Source organism: Triturus cristatus, chromosome 4_2 (assembly GCF_964204655.1).
Source record: "Triturus cristatus chromosome 4_2, aTriCri1.1, whole genome shotgun sequence".
NCBI classification, from domain to species: domain Eukaryota; kingdom Metazoa; phylum Chordata; class Amphibia; order Caudata; family Salamandridae; genus Triturus; species Triturus cristatus.
Genome location: NC_140586.1, coordinates 159,236,180 through 159,256,476, shown reverse-complemented (window position 1 = coordinate 159,256,476; position 20,297 = coordinate 159,236,180). Strand labels below are relative to the sequence as shown.

General features: G+C 47.8%; 1 long non-coding RNA gene across 3 annotated transcripts in view; it reads left to right on the top strand.

Annotated features, from left to right (window-relative positions):
• Positions 1–20,297, top strand: part of LOC146833245 (uncharacterized) — a 543,599-nt gene that overhangs the window by 484,942 nt on the left and 38,360 nt on the right. Inside the window, exon 10 of one of the 3 annotated variants that reach the window (XR_014960212.1) lies at positions 3,468–3,650. The exons of the other annotated variants lie outside the window; for them this stretch is intronic. This is a non-coding gene — a long non-coding RNA (uncharacterized LOC146833245). The remainder of the gene's footprint in view (positions 1–3,467; positions 3,651–20,297) is intronic. 3 annotated transcript variants of the gene reach the window in all.

Sequence of the window (20,297 nt, the reverse complement as noted above, 5' to 3'; positions counted from 1 at the left end):
GTTCTCTAGGGGGTGTCACTCCTTATAAAGTCCTATTTGGGACAAGAATGTGGGTACCTCTGGACTAAAATATGGGGCCCCTGGAACGAAAGCAGAGGTTTTTTGTGCATCCCCCTTTGGTGATGGTTCCCCATTTAATGTTGACACTGAGACACTTAAAGGTTTTTTTTTTTAAAACATATTTTATTGGTCAATTGCATAAACATCGCAGGGCTCTGTATATCAAAGACAACTTCCACATCAAACCATACAGTGACACAGGAGCAACTGACGTTTATAGGTGGCAACCAGATAAATAATGAAAATACACAAACCCATACGACCAAACCCCCCCAACTCCCCCCTCCCTCACCCTCCCCCCTCAAGTCACACCAAGTCTGCATAGCCCTAGCCACTGCCTTTATACACAATTGAGTCGTAGCATGATAACACACGCCCCGACCCTTCCCCCCCACACTGCATCACCACATCTCTATGTACATCAGAGGTCATCCCGATTAATGCGCTGCTACGGTCACTGGTGGCTCCAGCCACAAACCCTGGTAATCCGCCCACTTTTTCCATATTCTATAATGTTTACACGGACATCCTCTAGCTACAAATACAGGCTGTTCCAGCCCCATGCAAATGTCTAAACCATTCTTCCAAGCGGCCACCGATGGGGCCTGCGGCGCTTCCCACGCCCTGGCGATATCACGCTTTGCCAGCGTGAAGCCTAGTTGCATGAGGTGCCTTTTATAGATGTTACCCCCTATTCCTTCCATAACATGGAGCAGAGCTAGCCGCGGCGTCCGCGGGAGCTCCCATCCCAAAACCTCTGAGAGACAGGAGAACACCCCTCTCCAAAATCGGTCCAGGGAGAGGCACTGCCAGACTGTGTGTATGAATGTACCTTCCTCCCGACCGCATCTAAGACACTCCGGGGAGGCAACCAATCCCGCCCTATAGAGTCGAGCCTGGGTAAAATAGACCCTGTGTAGGTATTTAAATTAGATGAGGCGAAGGCGCATCTCTATAGCCGCCCCTCGTGGAGCAGCCAGGGCCTCCCTCCAGTCTTCCTCCTCCAACGTGCCCACTCCCAGTCCCCGCGCAGCTTCTGGAGTGGGGTAGAGCAGTGCGTGACTAGGGATTGGTAGATCCTGGAAATCTTTTTGGTCTCTAGGTCCCCCATAAAGACCTTCGCCTCCAACGGACTGAACTCGGGGAGAGATTCCAACCCCTCCAAACTAGGGGACAGTGCATGACGCTACTGGAGGTACCTATAGAATTGTGATTGAGGCATACAGAATTCCCTCTGCAGGTCCCTGAAAGATTTGAGTTTCGTACCTTTAACCACATCACCCAGAGTCGAGATACCTATATCGTCCCATCCCCAGAACCCCTGTAAGGCCGCTAGCTCAGGCAGGGGCCCATTATTCCAGAGGGGGGTCTGCCTAGTCAGGGTATTCCACCAACCCATGCGGCACAACGCCTGCTTCCATATTGCGAATACCACTCGTGTGGCCGACGGCATTCCGCTCCGTAGCTGCGCCGAGTACAAGATGGTATGGAGCGTGTTGGACCCCATAAGTCGCCACACTAGTGCATAGGCTGGGTCTCCCCTGTCCCCATACCACCCGTCATTGAGGACAAGTAGGTGTGAAGCCTGGTAGTATGAGAGGATATCGGAGGACGCAAGTCCTCCACAATAGGTGGATAAAAAGCATGTTCACACAGCCACACGGACGCTGCCCCCTCCCACAGAAACTGTCCAAGCACAGAGTTCACCAGTCGGAACCATCTAGCTGGGATCGGGTACGGGTGATTCTGCAGCTGGTAGAGCAGCCGAGGAAGCGCTACCATCTTAAAAATTGCTGATCTGCCGTACAGTGTCAAGGGCATACGCGCCCAAGACTTGAGGTCTGTACGAACTCGCTCCCATTCCGGGGCCAGTTTCCACTCCCAGGAAATAGCTGGCACATCTGTAAAGAATACCCCCAAATATTTCAGACCCCCAACTGCTGGCTGGATCTTATTTGCCCAATCGCCCACTCTCCGTCGGTCACCCAGAATCCACAGTGTAGATTTGCAGGGGTTCATATAGAGTCCCAAAGTTTTGCCAAAGATCTGCATAATCCGCAAGAGGCGTGACCCCGTACTGTCCAGGTCTGTGAGAAAAAAAATAACATCGTCAGCATAAAGCGCAATCTTATCGGACAGACCCGGAGCCCACTCGATTCCCCGAATCTACGCGTCGATACGCACCCATGCTGCCAACGGCTCCATGGCCAGGGCGAAAAAGTATGGAGATAGAGGGCATGCTTGCCGGGTGCCCCTCTGGATCAAGAATGTGGAAGAGACCGCACCAGCCACCCGTACCGCAGCCGTAAGATCTGTATAGAGGAGCATGAGAAAGGAGGGGAAGCGCGGGCCAAGGTTAAGCCTGCACAGTAGTGCATAGAGATAAGGGAATCAAATGCCCTGTCCATGTCAGCTAAGAGGAGTGCCGCTAGTTCCCCCGTCTGTCGAGCCGCTGCCACTGCAATATTTGCCCGTCTTTTATTGTTCCTAGTCGCCCTCTGGGGCATGAATCCTGCCTGGTCGGGATGTATGAGGGTCGAGATATGAGGCAAAAGGCGATTGGCCAATGCCTTGGCCAGGATTTTGGCCTCCAAGTTCAGGAGGGAGATGGGGCGATATGAGGCTTGTTGTTCCGGGGGCCGGCTGGGCTTCAAGAACACCACCACCTCTGCATGCCGCCAGTCTGGGGGAAGCAAGCCCTGTTCCTGGGCCTCCTCAACCACCGCCCGATAGTGAGGGGCCAACTGCATATTGTAACGCTTGAAGGACTCACTCGGGAACCCGTTGGGTCCAGGAGCCTTCCCGGAATTGAGTTCACCCAAGGCCGTGCTCGGCTCCTCTTCAGTCAGGGGCATCTCCAATTGGTCACGCACCTCGTCCGACACTGCTTTAGGTCAGCTAGGAATTTATCTACAGTATAGGCTGGCAAACACTCCTAGGGGGCATATAGATCAGCGTAATATGCAGCGAAGCTCTATGCTATAGCAGCGGGGTCAACATTCGGCATCCCCGCCACGTCCCGAAGACCTGGAAGGGCCTGAGAATGAAGGGTGCCCTGACATATCCGATGGAGCATCTTGCCAGACTTGTCCCTCCATTGATAGACCCTGCTACCTGTCGCCAACCAGACTTGGCAGGCCTCCTCCATCATGAGGGCGGCGCAGGACTGTAGTGCCGGAAGAAGTTGTCTCACATGTCGGTCATCTCCCCCCTACCGCGCCCGGTGTTCAAGCGCCCTATTTCGGCCTCCGCCCGAATCAATTCCTCTTTACGCTTCCTACGAGCGGCCCCACACCAGGATATATCCACGCCTCGCAGGGTAGGGTTCAAGGCACTGACCCCTCATTTAAGGTTCGGTATTGGTCGATGGCCTCTCTCATATGTGTATCATATTCTTCATTTTGTAGGTGCCACACCGAGAGGTGCCATCTGAAAGGTTGTCGCCCCCTACCTAAATAAAGCTCAAGAGACACTGGGGAGTGATCTGAGAGGCAGCGGGGAAGGATTTCAGCCGCCGCCACCCTACTTATCATCACTCGGGGAATCAAGAGGTAATCGAGCCTGGAGAAGGATTTATGAACCGCCGAAAGGTACGTGAACTCTCGTATATCCCCATGGACACGCCTCCACATATCCACCCAGTCTAGACCTGTCACTAGCGAGTAAAATTTAGTGGGATGACCACTCCCTGAGCCACCTCCAGCCCCACTCCTGTCCCTGGCTAGTTCCATAACATGGTTCCAGTCCCCCCCACCACGGAGAGCACATCCGGCATATCTGCCCATATGGCATGTAGCTGCTCCACAAGACTCCACTGTAGGGGGGGGGAGCATAGACACATCCTAGCACCTAGGGTTCCTCTCCAATCTTGCCCCGGATGAACAGGAACCGTCCCTGTGTGTCGGTCCTCTGCTGCGCGTGTACATAGGGGACCCTACGATAAACTAGGATCGCCACCCCCCTGGAGCCCCTCGTAAACCCTGCATGAAAAACTTGCTGAAATCCATATCTCTGCAAGCAGAGCGCCTTCGTCCCCATAAGATGAGTCTCCTGCAGCATGAGGATGTCGGCCGTGGACCTCTTCGCCTGATGCAGTATGGCCCCACGTTTAATTTTGTCTAGGGCCCCGCGCACATTCCAGCTGATAATGCGAAGGACACCGGGGGTCACCTGATCTCTAATTAGACCGCTAGCCATAGGGAAGGCAAGTGTCATGCAGTACCGTAGGCAGACGTGGCGACGCGCACGTACAAAATGGCGGACCCCATGCGGAAGTGTGACTCGGAACCTCAACCAACTCCCCCCCCAACAAACCCCCACCCCATACCTCAAAAACATTGAAGCATCTGTCATGGCGGGGCTAGCTCCCGATCCCCAACGGAGGAGAAGGAACCGCCACAACCAATGGATCCCCAACTTACAGCCCATAGTCCTTGGGCATGGCACTGACCAGTCCCAGACTGGCAGAGTTCCAGCCCCCATTCTGATTCCCCCGACCATTATATGCCAGAGTACATGTTGAGCCAGATGGAACACCGCAGCACTATATCAACTTCAGACATCAGGGTTTCGACACCTGGCGCCCAGGAGTGGGCCCCCCCCCCCGAGGAGGCCCCGCAAGACAAGGAGCACCTCCGGGATCGCGACCGTCTATTGTCCTTCCGCTGCTGTCTCGGGGAACCCCTCTGGGCCACCTCACTGGAAGAAGAGTCAGATTCCCTCTCAGGCGGCGTGTGCGCTCGCACTCGTACTGTTTCATCTGTCCATCGGAAGACCTCCTCCGGGGTGTTGAAGAAATGGGTGCGGGATCGGTATACCATCCGCAGACGAGCGGGAAACAGGAGGGCGTACTGTAGCTTGAGTTCTCGTAGGCGAGCCTTCGCGGCCATAAACGATTGGCGCTGTTGTTGTACGAGCCGCGTATAGTCAGGGAAAATTAGCATGCGCACATTGTCATAGAGCAGTGGTTCGTTAGCCCGAGCCTGTTTCAGTATGGCGTCTCGGTCATGATAGTTCAAGAGTTTTGCTACGACTGGTCGTGGGCGAGCCCCCGGCGGTGGTTTCTGCACAAGGGCTCTGTGGGCCCGCTCCACGACAAAGCACCGTGACATAGCCTCTGGGGGAAGCCAGCTTTCTAGCCACCGCATGAGGAAGCGTTCCATGTTGCCCTCTTCGCAACTCTCCGGAAAGCCCACAAATCTGGGGTTATTGCGTCGGGCGTGCCCTTCTGCATCCTCAACGTGGAGCGCCAGACCCTTCTGCGCCGTCTCCATATTCGCCATCTTCTGCTTTAGATTTGCGACCTCGTCTTCCACTCCGAGACACGGGTCTCGGTTTCAGTGATCCGGGACACTGCATTGCGCAAGTCCTGCCGCAGTAGCGTGACGTCTGACCCCACAACTCCGATTTTAGCATCCAGCATGTCCCTAGATTGGGTGATGGCCGCCATAAGGGCCGCGTTGTCTGGAACAGGCTCCGACTGGCCCCCAAGACGCACCCGCTGCTGCGCCCGGACCGGTGAATTTGTCAATGGGCCCATGTTTCGTCAAACCACTACAACTCTTGTCCCTCATCATGTCAGCCTCTAGGGTCCCAATCAGGCCATGGGAAAGCCAAGCCAGACACACACACAAGGATCGTCGTTCAGGCAAGTCCACCCAGGGCAACCGGAGTCCCGGTTAGTTGTCGTGATTAGCAGCCGCTGCACCAGAGCCAGTGAATCGGCCCCGATGCCACCCGGATCTCCTCGCGGTCCGATGTAACCGCCGATAGTAGGACGCGTGCTAGATGAGAGGGGGGTGGAATACAGGGCCCCAGGTACGTCTCGGTCCACTCGCCTCCCACGAAATGCCACACCTCCAGGTCTTACAGGGTCCAGGTAGCCACCAACGCTGGTGATCCCCAGGCGGGACAGCAGAGCTCCCAGTCACTCCCCCCCCGTGGCCCGACTGCGCCGCCGATCCCCCGCTGCCACATTACCCCACTGATCTTCTGCTACAGCCTTGTGTATAGGGGAGACAGTCCCAGCAGGTCACGTCTATCGACCACCACGGGCCGTTACACTCGGTGTGCCTCCTCGCTGGCGCGACCCGACCTGGCTGCCGTGCCCCACTTCCCAATCCTACTCAGGTCACTGTGCAGCACTGCAATGGGGCAGCCAGCCTCGGAGGCTGCCACTGCCGATCAACCGCGCTTCTAGGGCCTCCTAACCACTCCACCAGCCACACATGCAGAGGCCCAATGTCGTGCCGGCCACCACTTCCAGCGCTCAGTATAGGTGAGGAGGAAGAGGGCTCAGGACCAATCCGCACTGTCCGGCAGCCCCCCCACGGCTCGATCTTGCCGCCGATCCCGTGCTGCTGTCCCAAGCGGGGGGGGGGGGGGAGAATATGGATCTGGTACCTGTTACCGCTGGTTCCATTGCACGGGCCCCCCTGCCGGAGCGCTCTCAGCCCGACTGAGGTCTAGGGCATTACCGCCACTCCAGCCACGCTGCGCCCCTTCTCACCCACGCGGCCTGATCCGGCCGCCGTCTACTCTCCTGTCGTCCCTTCACCAGCGTCTCCGCAGGGCAGCCGGTTCACCACCGGTCCTCTTACTGGCACTGCCGTCCCCCGCCCCTGCAGGCAGCCAACTCCGCTCGCGGGTGAGATCTAACGGGACACCCAACACCACCAGGCAGAATCACGCAACACCCCGGCTCCTCAGCAGGTAAGCCGCGCCGCCCTCTTTGCGCGATCGCTCCGGCAAGAACCTGCGGATACGCCGCCAGCTCACATCAGGCGGTAGCTATGGTGGACCAATGCCGCAGAGACTCCTCCAGAATCGATTAGGTGTCAGGGGGAACAGGATACATGCAGGATTAATAGCGGACTGGACGGAGCCCGCTTAACACACGTTCGCCATACTGGCCTGTTAAGCCACGCCCCCTCGGCACTTTAAGGTTTAATGCCAGTATGTGACTGAAATATTATCAGTGGCATTTCTTTTTATTATATTGATTATATTTATTCTGTGTTAATTTTACGTGATTTGATCATCTTGACAACTGCTCTTTTTTGCGTTTGGGTTTCTTTTATGTATTGTTTTTCATTGTTTCTTTCAATAAAAAAGATTTAAATGTGGGTACCTGATCTTGATTGTGAAGGCACAGTGGCGGATAAAAAACCACTTGACATCAATAAACGTTTGCCTGTTTTACAGGAACTGAATGAATCTAGAGCACTACTAAGCAACATGCAGGTCAAATGCACAGCCACTGGGGAAGTCAAATCAGTCAAGGCAAGACCTGTCTAGATCCCAAAAGTCAGGGATCCGGTCAGAGAAAAGACCGACGACAAAAAATAATTTGGGCCATCCTACAGAAAGCCTATACCTGTCCTGGCTGTTGAAGGAACAAGAACAGTACTTCTTCTGCCTCTCACCGGCAAAACAGAAAAGAGATTAGTCTCCATTGATATGATCATACCACACTATGTGCAGATACTGAATAGTAGGCCTCGTGGGCTCCTGGGTAGCCAACGCTCTCCTCTCCCTACCATTAAGAAGGTACAGACAGAAAGACTCATAACATTCAAAGAATCACCAATTCGAACTAATGGGATTTCCAACAATGAAATGGAACTAGTTCCTCTGGAAACAGAACTTCAAAACACAGATGAAAAACAAATATCAATTTGGCCTAACACGGATGTCTATATCAATATGCCTCTATGAGACACCTGCCGGTTCAACACAACTTGCCGAATTACCAAAGATTGATCCAACTGAATGTGGCTACTTCATCGATTTCGATACTTTCTCTCTTGATCCCAGCGAACCTGAGACACCGCCAGCTCCAGTTTCCCATAATCAATAAATTTGTGAATTTTAAACTTTTTTAAAAGAAACTTACTTAGTATCACATTGGCTCTAGCTCAGGATAATATCTGGAATATTGTTTTTTCTGTTCTGGATTGGCCTAGTGACTGTTTTTTGCTTACTTGTGAATGGAAATTATCGCTCAGAACGCTCTGCAGTATCCAATATGAACTTGGTATTGAAACCTCACACATAATCTCATCTTGAACAGAGAGACTTTTTTTCTGTGAACATTACAGCTGTTCCAATTCCTGATGGTATAATTTAGGACAAGTTTGATTATGATGTATTTGGTCCCACCGAACTTTTGAAGATTTCACATTTATTTAGAATTTTGGTTAATGATATTATTACCTCCAGTACATTTTCTGACAATTTGGATGTTGAAACTGTCAATAATATGTTGTCTGACTTAAAAAAAATCTGCTGCATTTTCAAACAATGAAATGTTGGACGACACAATCGATTTTGATACTATGTACTATTACCATCATTATAGTCATCACTCTTTACAGAAATCGAGTATCCCTCGTAATGTTTTCACATACAACCAATGGGAACATTGCCCAACACCGCCGAAAGTTAGTTCAGAAACTCTTGCACAAAATTTTTCAAATTTTTCAGGGTTTAACCCTTCTGACCCGACTTAATTTTACTATAAGGTTGCACCGGCACAGACAAATATGCTGACTAACACCAAACATTATTCTGCATCCTTTATTGCCCAACTGTCTGAACAAGGTTTTGACTTACGGAAAGAGACAATTGACACAAAATCAGTCTGTGGTTCTAAGGATTGGCAGGTTTAGGGAACAGAAGCACTATTTAGAGAGTGCCTTATTCCGCAATAAATGATATTTGTGAATGAAACTGAGCACCAGACTTCCTTTCTTGAACTAGAGAAGAACAAGGAATTGAACATACTACGATTTCCCACACCTTCACACATCAATTTTACATCACGTGGAGGGGATACAATAGATGACATCATGCAGTACAATACCACAGACCCCAATTGGAAGGGATGGTTAGTTTGGCCCACAGACACAAACAGATGTCAATCCAGAGGTACAACTGAAGAGTTTAGTATCCATAGGCCAGACCCATGATATCTACAACGAGAACATCCAGGGGTAGTGCCATCATACAGTGTTAGGAAGTTGTTCTACACTATCCCAGGTGAAACAGCACTTATCCTTACTCTCAGATGAGGTGGATCGAAGGGATTTTTTACTAGGTCTCCGAAAGCAACGTCAGAAACCTTTCCGTTATGCTATCTATGATGAACTCTGGAAAATCTCTCAACAAGAAGCTGTGGAAAGAATTAGTGAAATGGATAGAATTAACCTAGAAAAGGCATTCGCTGTAGTTGACAACAGTCTGATTACATTAACTTCCAGGATTTATTCACTGGGCAACATTGTATCTTCTGCTATTGATATCCTAGAACAAGCCTTGTCCATACTACAACACAGACAATCCCAACTACGTTCTATTATGTTATTGAGCTGGATGCTGTAATCATTGCGCGCTGGTTGTGTGCCTTGGTGATTTATCAATAGTACGTCTCTATTTTCAGCGTACAATCTAACTGAAAAACAGATTACAATGGCACAAAGGGAAGCAAAATATACAATGCTGCGTATTGAAAAATTGGACAAATTACCTTTTACTGTGGCAGAGTCACCATCCACAGAATGGTTAATCCATGGCTATATAACACTACCGGTCACGACTTTCCCATTTCAATATTGCCTAGAACGACACCAGGCAGGCAGATATAAAGCAATGGGTAGGGAATTCATCAAGGAATCTTGGGAATTGCTTTACAGATTTCAATGTAGGAATGGGGACATGGAAGTGTATCTTAGTGGTACTAACTGCAAGAATTCCTTAAGTGGATCTCTCATATGCTAGGATATCATGCTTCACGGGGCCTGTAATGGTTCAGTTGCAATTTATCCTGCCACTTGCAAGGTTCCCCAGTTGCTGTGATTAATCCGGTGTTCGTGTTACTTTCAAATGAGACTTACTTGATGCTGAATGATCAAGGTTGGTGTGGGATGCTCCAGAACATCGCATATCTTGTCACTGTAAGCTCCAGGGTTACTTGCTGTATGCAAGTATTGTTTCCACTGACTCACACAATCAGGGAGGCGCAGTTATGGCCTTCATTGAATGTTTCCTTTATACGGTTTGATACTCTGAATAGAATGAAAGCCATGCTTTTACAGCAAACCGTGCCCTTAACCTCCGCCTGAGAAACTTATGATTGTCAGGTTGCAAGGTCCTTGGCTGAGATACAGGCACTGATACGAACAAACTGTCCTTTCCTTTTCACAGAAATGGTACAACGTATCTTTAACATGTCTGACAAGATGGGTATTGTTCACCTATTTAAGATCATAGGTTCAGGACTGTTAAGCGCCTTTCAGACAATGTCCAACAAAAACACTGAAGCACACCAATTGGTCGTAACTCTCATCCACAGTCAATGATTTGTGGTTCAATCAGTCCAAATGAGTTTTCTTTGGAAGAATTTCACAACAATTGTTGAATCAGGTCACTTGGATTAATTTTATTCCATTTCATTGCAAAATAGAGAGCAGCAACAGCCGATGCACGTTTCGCCCTCCTGGGCTTTCTCAAGGCTCAAATCCAAGTTGCAAAATTTCTCAAGTATATGAAGTAAATGACTTCTTAAGTGGTCAAAATAAAATCCAAGTCGAAATGCAATACTTTATGGTTGTTCCTGTCAATCAACTGGGTAGAATATAATCCCGGGTAGCGACCATGTCAATAATTAATATATTCCCATTTATCAACATCTGTCATCGACTTTGAAGGGCTTTCTTCTACTCCGTAGACGAGTGACCCTGATAGGTCCTCTCGTCAATTCTGAAGCAATCCGTGCTCCTAGTACGGGCAAACGGTTTCAGACAATCTTCTGAGTTGTTCCCAACTTTATACACTCTGTATTCAGAAGCATTTTTGGAGGGTTTCCGCTGATCCTGTTTCTAATAGAAGGTATCCTGATTGTCCTTTTTCTGCTACGCAATGGACGTCCCAGTTACCAAGGAAATGGAACGCACGCTCTTGGAGCGTTGATACCGTGATCGCATGGTAATCCATCTGGGCACACCTCATCTTCGAGAACTAAGCAAGTTTTGGTTCTTGCCATTTAGACCAGTCTGGATCGACTGTATTCTGCCTGCCCTCCGATGCCTGTTCTGCGGACAAGAATGCATGTTGGACCTCTGTCTCACACTTCCAACAATTGGGCTACCGGACGTTGATGCTCTAATGGCCCCAATAACGGCCCATGTTCTGCAGTGTCCTCAGCGTATTCCAGTGTTGATATCTGCATTCTTAAAGCCTCCACGGGATGCTTCAGCTCCTGTCGGGAAGGATACCGGCTCCTCAACAAATACTCGGGCCTCAAATGACACCAGTACATCCCCAGCAACGGCTGTGGAGAATACGAAGGAACATCGGTGCTCAATTGACCTGATCTGCAAGGTGTTGCAGGGAACGTCGTCTGAGATTGCAAGCAAGAGTGAGGTTCCGTCTCCCAGCCAGGACACAAACATTTGGCTCATATTGTCCTGGGAAAATTTTGTCTTTTTCAAAAACTACCAAATTTAGAAGTTTTTGGAAATTTTACATTTTTTAAGTACTATTTAATGCACTTAATAGTTGCGTAACACGTTGAGTGTTACAAAGTCACCCACCTGTTCTCCGGATTGTTTCTTCCTCGATGCCGATTTATCCCAAATCCCTCCGCGGCTTACCAGAGTGGCAAGGAAATATACTAACTACTCTGAGAAAACCCCAACGGGAAAGGGGAGTGGAAATGAGAAAAAACAAAGAAACACTGAGTTGGGTCTTCCGCTTCTTGTCTGCTCCGAAGTGGTGCAGGTTTTCTCAAATTGTGAAGCGTCAGCGAGCTCAAGTTTTGTATATCTACAAAAACATAAATATTTTCTCATCAGAACTTATCCTTCTATTTAGTGAAACTATTGAACTCTGGATCTAACCTACCCTAAAGGAATCAGCTCATTGTCTCGCTTCATAAGAAGATATTACTGCTGTCTGAGTTCTAGATTTCTGCCTTTAAAGAAATGTCAAATAAACACCAGATGTCACTCTGAATCAATTATCACATTATTAGTTTGTTAGTTTTGTTAATGGAAACAGTACTTAATTTCCCCAAACTATGGCATCATACCTTGAATCTTTGCAGGCTTGTTCCCAAGGGTTCGTGAACTAAAAAGTAATAAATAATAAACAGAAGAAAGCAACACAGAAAATACTACTGCGCCTAGTTTAGAGTACTTTCTATGTCTAAAGGTTTTCCTGGTTACATCTCACCAAACCTTAAAACATTTTAGGAATAATTTGTTTTAATGATATATATATATATATATATACATATATATATATATATTTATTCATTCATTCTACTGGCGGTCGCCAGTAGATAGTTATAGTTAGGAACGTGTTTCCATAGGAAATCTGAATCCTCGCGAAATTTTCAAAACTAATGGGGCGCTCCGCTCAGCTCCTACCCTGAAAGTCTCGGGGTGATTCGTCAAGCGGGGGCCGAGAAAAAAGGGGGTCCCAAAACGCGTTTTCCCCATGCATTTTCCCATAGGACCTTTAGTAACGGCTGAACAGAATTACTTGAAATTTGGCAGGGAGGTAGTCCTCAGGTCAGGGAAGTGCCTTTTGCATATATGGAGTCAATCTGTTCAGTAGTTCCTGAGAAAATTGCATTTAAAAGCACATACATATCTATAGCCGCACACCGTGCGCGCACCCTAACGTGCGCGAGCGTAATTCTGATTGGTGGTTACATGTCAGTCAACGTTCAAATCGGTCGAAATCAGGAAGTGTCGGCCGCCATTTTGTTTGTTGTGGGTGCGAGAGTGAAAAAAAGAGGTGGCGAACGTGAAAAGGGGGCAGTTCCTGACCCCCTAGCCTTTGTCAGGGGGTACCTAAAGGACCCCGAAGGGTGAAAAAACATATATATATATTTTTTTTAAATCACGGGGTGCACGCACGGTTAAAAAAACGTACAAATTCACTTAAAAAACCATAGGTTTCACACGTTATAGTTAGGTGGACATTTCACTCGTAAAAAAACAATGAAATTCCACCGTTCTAGTTAGTTCAGATAACTATAACTCGCGCGACCGCCACTCTATCACAAGGATGATGTCATCAGTGATGCCATGAGTGATGCCACTGACCATGTCATGAGTGATGAAATATGTGACGTCATGTGCACTGGATTGCGGGCGTGCGAGTTATAGTTATCTGAACGAACTATAACGGTGGAATTTCATTGGTTTTTTACGAGTGAAATGTCCACCTAACTATAACATGTGTGAAACCTATGGTTTTTTAAGTGAATATATATATATATATATATATATATATATATATATATAATCTACTGGCGGTCGCCAGTAGATAGTTATAGTTAGGACCGAGTTCCCATAGGAAATCTGAAAATTCTATTTTGAATAACTTTGGCGCCGGTTGACTTATCTTCGTGAAATTCTCAAAACTAATGGGGCGCTCCGCTCAGCTCCTACCCTGAAAGCCTCGGGGTGATTCGTCAAGCGGGGGCTGAGAAAATAGGGGGGTCCCAAAACCCGTTTTCCCCATGCATTTTCCCATAGGACCTTTAGTCGAAGGTACAGCCCGAACGGCTGAACAGAATTACTTGAATTTTGGCAAAGCGGTAGTCCTCAGGTCAGGCATGTGCCTTTTGCTTAAATGGTGTAAATCCGTTCAGTAGTTCCTGAGAAAATCAAAAGTAAAATCACATGTATATCTGGACGGAGCCTAACCACACATCTCATCGTGAGATCTGATTGGCTGTCAGCACTTCATCCAAGAAGTGTTGGCAGCCATCTTGGGACCAATATACATGATAGCACCTCATTAAAAAGCATTGCAGTTAATAGAAGGTTTTAAGACTTTAGTTACATTATAAATCATTTGTTGATGGTACCATACTCATTTTAGGAATTGTGGTGTGTTCTAAGGTGATTTTACCATGTGAAAAAGCCTTCTGCTGTGATATCATGAATCATGTTTGAGAGAAAACTATTTTCTCATACTTTTCCCACAGAGGTTTGGAAGGTGATCTATAAGCTAACTGAGAGCATATTTTCTGTAAATTCACATTATCTTTCTCAGTCATGTGAGAATGAAGTCTGACATTCTCGGTAAAACATGTACATCCAACAAGGGCAGAGACTGTCAGTCAATTCCTTTGTGTTCTACTGCAGCTTCCCAGAGTGTTCTAAAGAACAACTAGAGCGCTAACAGTCCTACTTATGACAAACGTATGGCACACCTGAAGCCATCTTGGTTGGAATAAAGTGGTGACTCTTAAAACATTTAATTTAAAAAGGAACAAAATGAGGGGGTTCATTTTGCCATAGAAAGTATGATTAGTGCTGCAGAAAGAAAAATTAGGGCACATTTTGAGTGACTTCTCAAATCCTCTTCTATTTCATAAAAAAATTCTGACATGCAGACTGAAACATGCACTTTCAATACCAGCAGCAGACTTCCCTGGTGAGCAGTAGCTTTACTACAGTGATCTAATGAGCAACTAGAGTGCTAACATTCAGAATTTATGGCAAATTTGTGACATATCTGAATACCTTCTTGATGGAATCAAAGTAAAAAAACTGAAAGTATTTCCTACTGAGGAGACTGTAGTAAATGAGGAAATTAGGAAACATCATAACAAATAAGTCTCCCAAAATGGCCACCAGAGACAAAAGAGCCCAAATGTAGCCCAAATATCACCCAGATGTAGCCCAAGTATAGCCCAATGACAGAATGTCCCAGAGTGTTCTAACGAACAACTAGAGCGCTAACAGTCTTACTTATGACAAAAGTATGGCACACCTGAAGCCATCTTGATTGGAATAAAGTGGTAACACTTAAAACATTAAATTTACAAAGGAACAAAATGAGGGGGTTCATTTTGCCATAGAAATTATGATTAGTTCTGCAGAAAGAAAAATTAGGGCACATTTTGACTTCTCAAATCCTCTTCTATTTCATAAACAAATTCTGACGTGCAGACTGAAACATGCACTTTGAATACCAGCAGCAGACTTCCGTGGTGAGCAGTAGCTTTACTACAGTGATCTAATGAGCAACTAGAATGCTAACATTCGGAATTATGGCAAATGTGTGACATATCTGAATACCTTCTTGATGGAATCAAAGTAAACAACTGAAAGCATTTCCTACTGAGGAGACTGCAGTAAATGAGGAAATTAGGAAACTTCAAAACAAATAAATCTCCCAAGATGGCCACCAGACACAAAAGAGCCTAAATGCAGCACAAATATCACCCAGATATAGCCCACATGTAGCCCAATGACAGAAGTGTGCAAAAAACTTATTTTTTGTGTATTTGCAGTTTTATATAGTGCAGACTTGTCAGGTATTGGAATGCTTTACATGAGCATTGGTTACATCACACAAGATCAAATTCATTTTGGTTGTAGACATGGGGAGATCAAGTGATTTGACCACAATCACAGAATGTTGAGCTGAAGCAGAAACTCCAACCTGGTTCCCCAGTTGCAAAGTCTGCAGCTCTGGAAGTAACACCACATCCTCTCGCCAAGGTGCAACATTTAATCAAGTGGTCAACTGGATAAAAAAACATAAAGATCACAAATAATTTAAAAGTTCTTTGTCGCCATTTGAAAACTCAGAAAATATGTCCTCATTTTAGTTTTTTAGAGCACTAACCATAATTTTGATACAAATAAGACCCTCTCATATATGTAATTTCTAAAGGAAATACTCTAGGTATTACAGTTTTGATTGCATCAAGATGACGTCAGGCGTTCCACACTTTTGTAATAAATATAAAATGTTATCAATCTAGTTGTTCGTTGGGATACTGTTGAGCGGCAGAGGCCAGGGGCACGGACTCTGAAAATTGAAGGCAGGTAGGAGAGTGCAGAGGCAACAATTTGACCACACTGGGCAGGCAGAAAGGGCAGTAGCAGCACAACAGACTATGGAGGGCAGTGGAAAGGGGGGCAGGGGCAACAAACCAACAATACAGGACTGGCAAGAGAGGCTGTGGCAATATAATAGACCATTGTGGGCAGAAGGAAGAGGCAGTGGTAGTACAACCATACATGCCAACAGACCCGTTTCAGCCAGGAAACGTCCAATGTTTTTACGCTCAAATGGGCTTTATTTGATCTGTCTCCTGTCTACAATCTCCTCTTTTTCAATGTAACTTAAAGGGGAAAATCAATACCCCAGTTTTTTTTCAAAATCTCCCTCTTACCAAGTTCAAAATGTTCGCAAGTATGGTACATTGAATCGTGGTAGGCAGAAGGAATTGGGGTAGGGAAATGGACTCGGAGGGCAGGAGGGACATGGAGAGGTGCACCAAACTGACCCTACAGGGCAGGCATCAGGGTTTGCAGCAGCACAATACACCACACAGCGAATGCGGGACGGGAGTGCAGCACAACAATCCATAGAAAGAAATAGGGAGGGGACAGGACCATGCACATGGACAACAGAGAACAGATGGGAAAGAGGCAATGGGAGCTAGCTGACCATAATGGACAGACAGGAGAGAAAGCTGCAGCATAACAGACCATAAAGGGCAGGAGGGACGGATCAGGGGCATTACAATGGAACAGACAAGCCAGGAGGGAGGGAATAGGGGGTATGCACATGGAAACAGTGGGCTGGGGGCAAGGTGGCAGGGCAGGAGCAGCAAGATGACCATGGAGGTCAGGCAGGATGGACACTAGAAACAAGACACACCATGGAGAGCAACAATGAGACTATGGTGGCATACACACAGACCATGGAGGGAAGGTGGGAGGGGGTCAGGGGCAGCTAGCTGACCACACAGGGAAGGTGGGAGGGGCTATGGCAGCACAGAAGACCATGCATGGCAAGCGGGAGGGTTAGTGGCAGCACAATGGCTATGATGGGCAAGAAGGCGGGTGCAGGGGCATGCACAAAGGACCATGGAGGATAGAAGGGAGGGTCAGGACCTGGGCACAGACAAGAAAGTTCAGGGGAAGTGGCCTCACAACAGACCGCGCGGGGCAGGCAGGAGGAGCAGTTGCAGCACAACAGATCAGGGAGGGCAGAAGGGTGTGGCAGTAAAATGGACCATGGAGGACAGGAGGAAGGGGATAGGGGCATGGCATGTGGACAGGCAGGGTGGAGGTGGCAGGGACAGGTTACAGTCATCTGACAATGCTAGGCAGCTGGGAGGGGAGTGGCAGCTCAACAGAACACTCAGAGTAGATAGGAGTAGCAGGTCCATGGAACATAGTGGGCAAAAAGGATGGAGCAGGGGCATGCACAAAGACATCGGAGGGCAGGGGGAAGGAGAATAGGGGCAGCAAGCTAAGCACAGAGGCTAAGCAGGAGGTCAATGATGGGCCATAGAATTGGGCAATGGAGGGCAGGAGGAGTGGACTGGTACATCATGCTAAATGGAGGGCAGTGGCAGCACATCAGACCATGCATGGCAGGAGGGAGGAGGCTAGTCCATGGATTCAGACAACAGAGGATAGGGAGGAGGTGGATGGGGCAGCAAGCTAACTGTTCAGAGAAGGTGGGTTTTAGGAACTTTATTGTTTTTAAATGGTGTGTCTGTGCGAACTACTTAAAATATAAACAAGTATGCAGCATAATCTCACTTTTATTCAGGAAGAAGAGGACATTTCTGACTGTTACTCCGGGCTCACTTGGCAGAAACACCCCCTGACCCTCCACCCCCATCGCAAAATGTAATGCCCGTGAAAAGGGTAGGTGGACGCAGTGTTATATAGAACATAGTCCTGAGAGCACGATTGAAAATGAAAACTAGATGTAGTATATGGTATAAACTATGCACCAAAAAGTGTGATATAAGATGAACTGGGGCGTGAAATATAATATGCAATACATTGTGCGCAATGACAGATTCATTGGAGAGCGCGAGATAGCACAGGCACTAGCGCGTGCTATGCAATATGCGCCTTAGAGTGTAATATTCACAGGGCAGTGTTGTGTAACATAACTAGTCTCTAAAGTTACAATGTGAGAGGGTTAGATGGGGATAAAGGAAGATGGCGCTCAGGCGTGTGCACTGTGCATATGCTTCGTAATCAAATAAAAGAGGTGCTGCCAGGTCAGGGGTACCAACCCAAGGAAAAAACCCCTGCAAACAAGTGGGTCAGACCCACTAGAGGAAACAAAAGATTAGGTCCTGCGCACACATTAAGGATACCACTTTAGATAGTGTCTGGTAGAGGAATGAAAAAGGCTCATAATCCGTAGGATTTTGGAACAATGAAGGTTGACATCAGAAGAATTAGTGAAAAGTATTCTTTATATATGTCAATATCTGACCAATACAGGATATACAGTACATCAGCCGACACGTGTTTCGTCACACCGTGTAAAGATATGACTCTTCAGGGCTGGTGACGCAGAATGCGTGATCGTGGAGATCGTAGTTGGGTATGAAAGGTGAAGGGTGCGGTGCGGTAGGACCGACCACCCGACGTGGTGAAGTGGGGCGTCGAAGTACACCTGCCACTTAAGTAAACGGCTGTAAGCTCGAGTGAGTGGAGGATCATGGGTATTAGATCCACCGATTCCAGGATGTGGGAACCCACATACTTTTCACTAATTCTTCTGATGTCAACCTTCATTGTTCCAAAATCCTACGGATTCTGAGCCTTTTTCATTCCTCTACCAGACACTATCTAAAGTGGTATCCTTAATGTGTGCGCAGGACCTAATCTTTTTTAGTCTCTAAAGTTGTAATATAAAATATGTGCTGGGGAGTGTAACGTTGCATATGCACTGTGACAAAGATATGGATCCCAGATTGTGCCATGTATGGCATAGCGCTGTGCGTTATAACATACACATCGAGGAAGGCACGTTAGATGGGGCAATATAACCCGTGCGAAGGCAAGTGTGGCATGACAAATTCACGGGGTGGTGTTACAGTGCACATGGGCTAGAGAGTGTCATAGCATACGCACTAGCTAGTGGAATACAACACAGAGGTGTGAGGCAATCGGCGGGCACTGGTGGGTGTAACACAGCATTGGGCTCAGCCAGGAGCACACTGTGACTCTCAAGTGAGGTTCGACTCCTTTCCAGAGAGTAAAATAAAAAGTATTACACATCCGGCGGTGGATGTGTGTTTTATTAACCGTGAGGGGGGTTTCTTGCATAGTTTGGTCGAATTTTTGTCGAATCCCCTTTGAATGGCTTGGTGTGCGTGTATATTAAATGTGCTCGTCAATAGCTACCCATGTTTGTATAAATAAACGACAAGGGTGTCTACTTGGAGAGTACTCACCGGCGGGGGCGCCGGGATTAGGTACAGTAGGGCGTCAGACACGTCAGAGCTTCACTAGCGGTGTAAATACATTCCATGTGGATTCATTCTATGCATAGTGTGCTTTTAATGAATATCACGCGAATCGTCATGGTGATGGGTACATACGGTTTGTCCAGCATGTCCTAGGTGTTTCTATAAATATATATATTTTAAAAATAATAAAAAACAAAGGCCGGCCCCGGGGTATGGGGTCCCCGGAGCCATAAGTGGCCTGAGGAGTGGGGCAACGCAGCCCCCTCCTAAAGAATTTAAATTTAAAAAAGGCCATGACCCGGGGGTTGGGGTCCCTGGGGCCGATTAAGGCCTTGGGAGGGCCAAATTAATTTTTTTCAACAAAAGAAATTAGGGTGCAGGCCCTGGGGGATGGGGTCCCCAGGGCCAGTAAATTAGAAAAAAATAAAATAAATAAAAGACCGGCATCGCGCTGGAGGCCACGCCCCCTCCTTGCAGCACTCTGCAAACGCGCCCCTTGGCCAGTTGTAAGTTGGGGAATTAATTCCCCTTCAATACTGAGGGTCCCTGAGGGCCAACTAGCCCAACAGGTATCTCCAGTGTGCGCCAGGGAGCTGTGTTGCAGACAGGTGTTCTGAGGCCACGCCCCTTTTTACACCTCTATGCAACGCAGCTCTGTGGCGCTTACTGGAGGTAGCTAGTGGGCTAGTTTGACCCTAGGGACCCTTAGGATTCAAGGGGACTGAATCTCTCAACTTAGAACGGCCACAGGGCGCGTTTACACAGTGGTGAAGGGAGGGGACGCGGCCTGAGGTGACGTGTGCAAACACGCCCTGTGGCGCGTTTTAAGTTGGGGAAATAATTCCCCTTCAATCCTGAGGGCCCCTGGGGGCTAACTAGCCCACCAGGTGCTTCCAGTAAGCGCCACTGAGCTGCGTTGCAGAGAGGTGGTCCAGGCCGTGCCACTTTTTACACCTCTCTGCAACGCAGC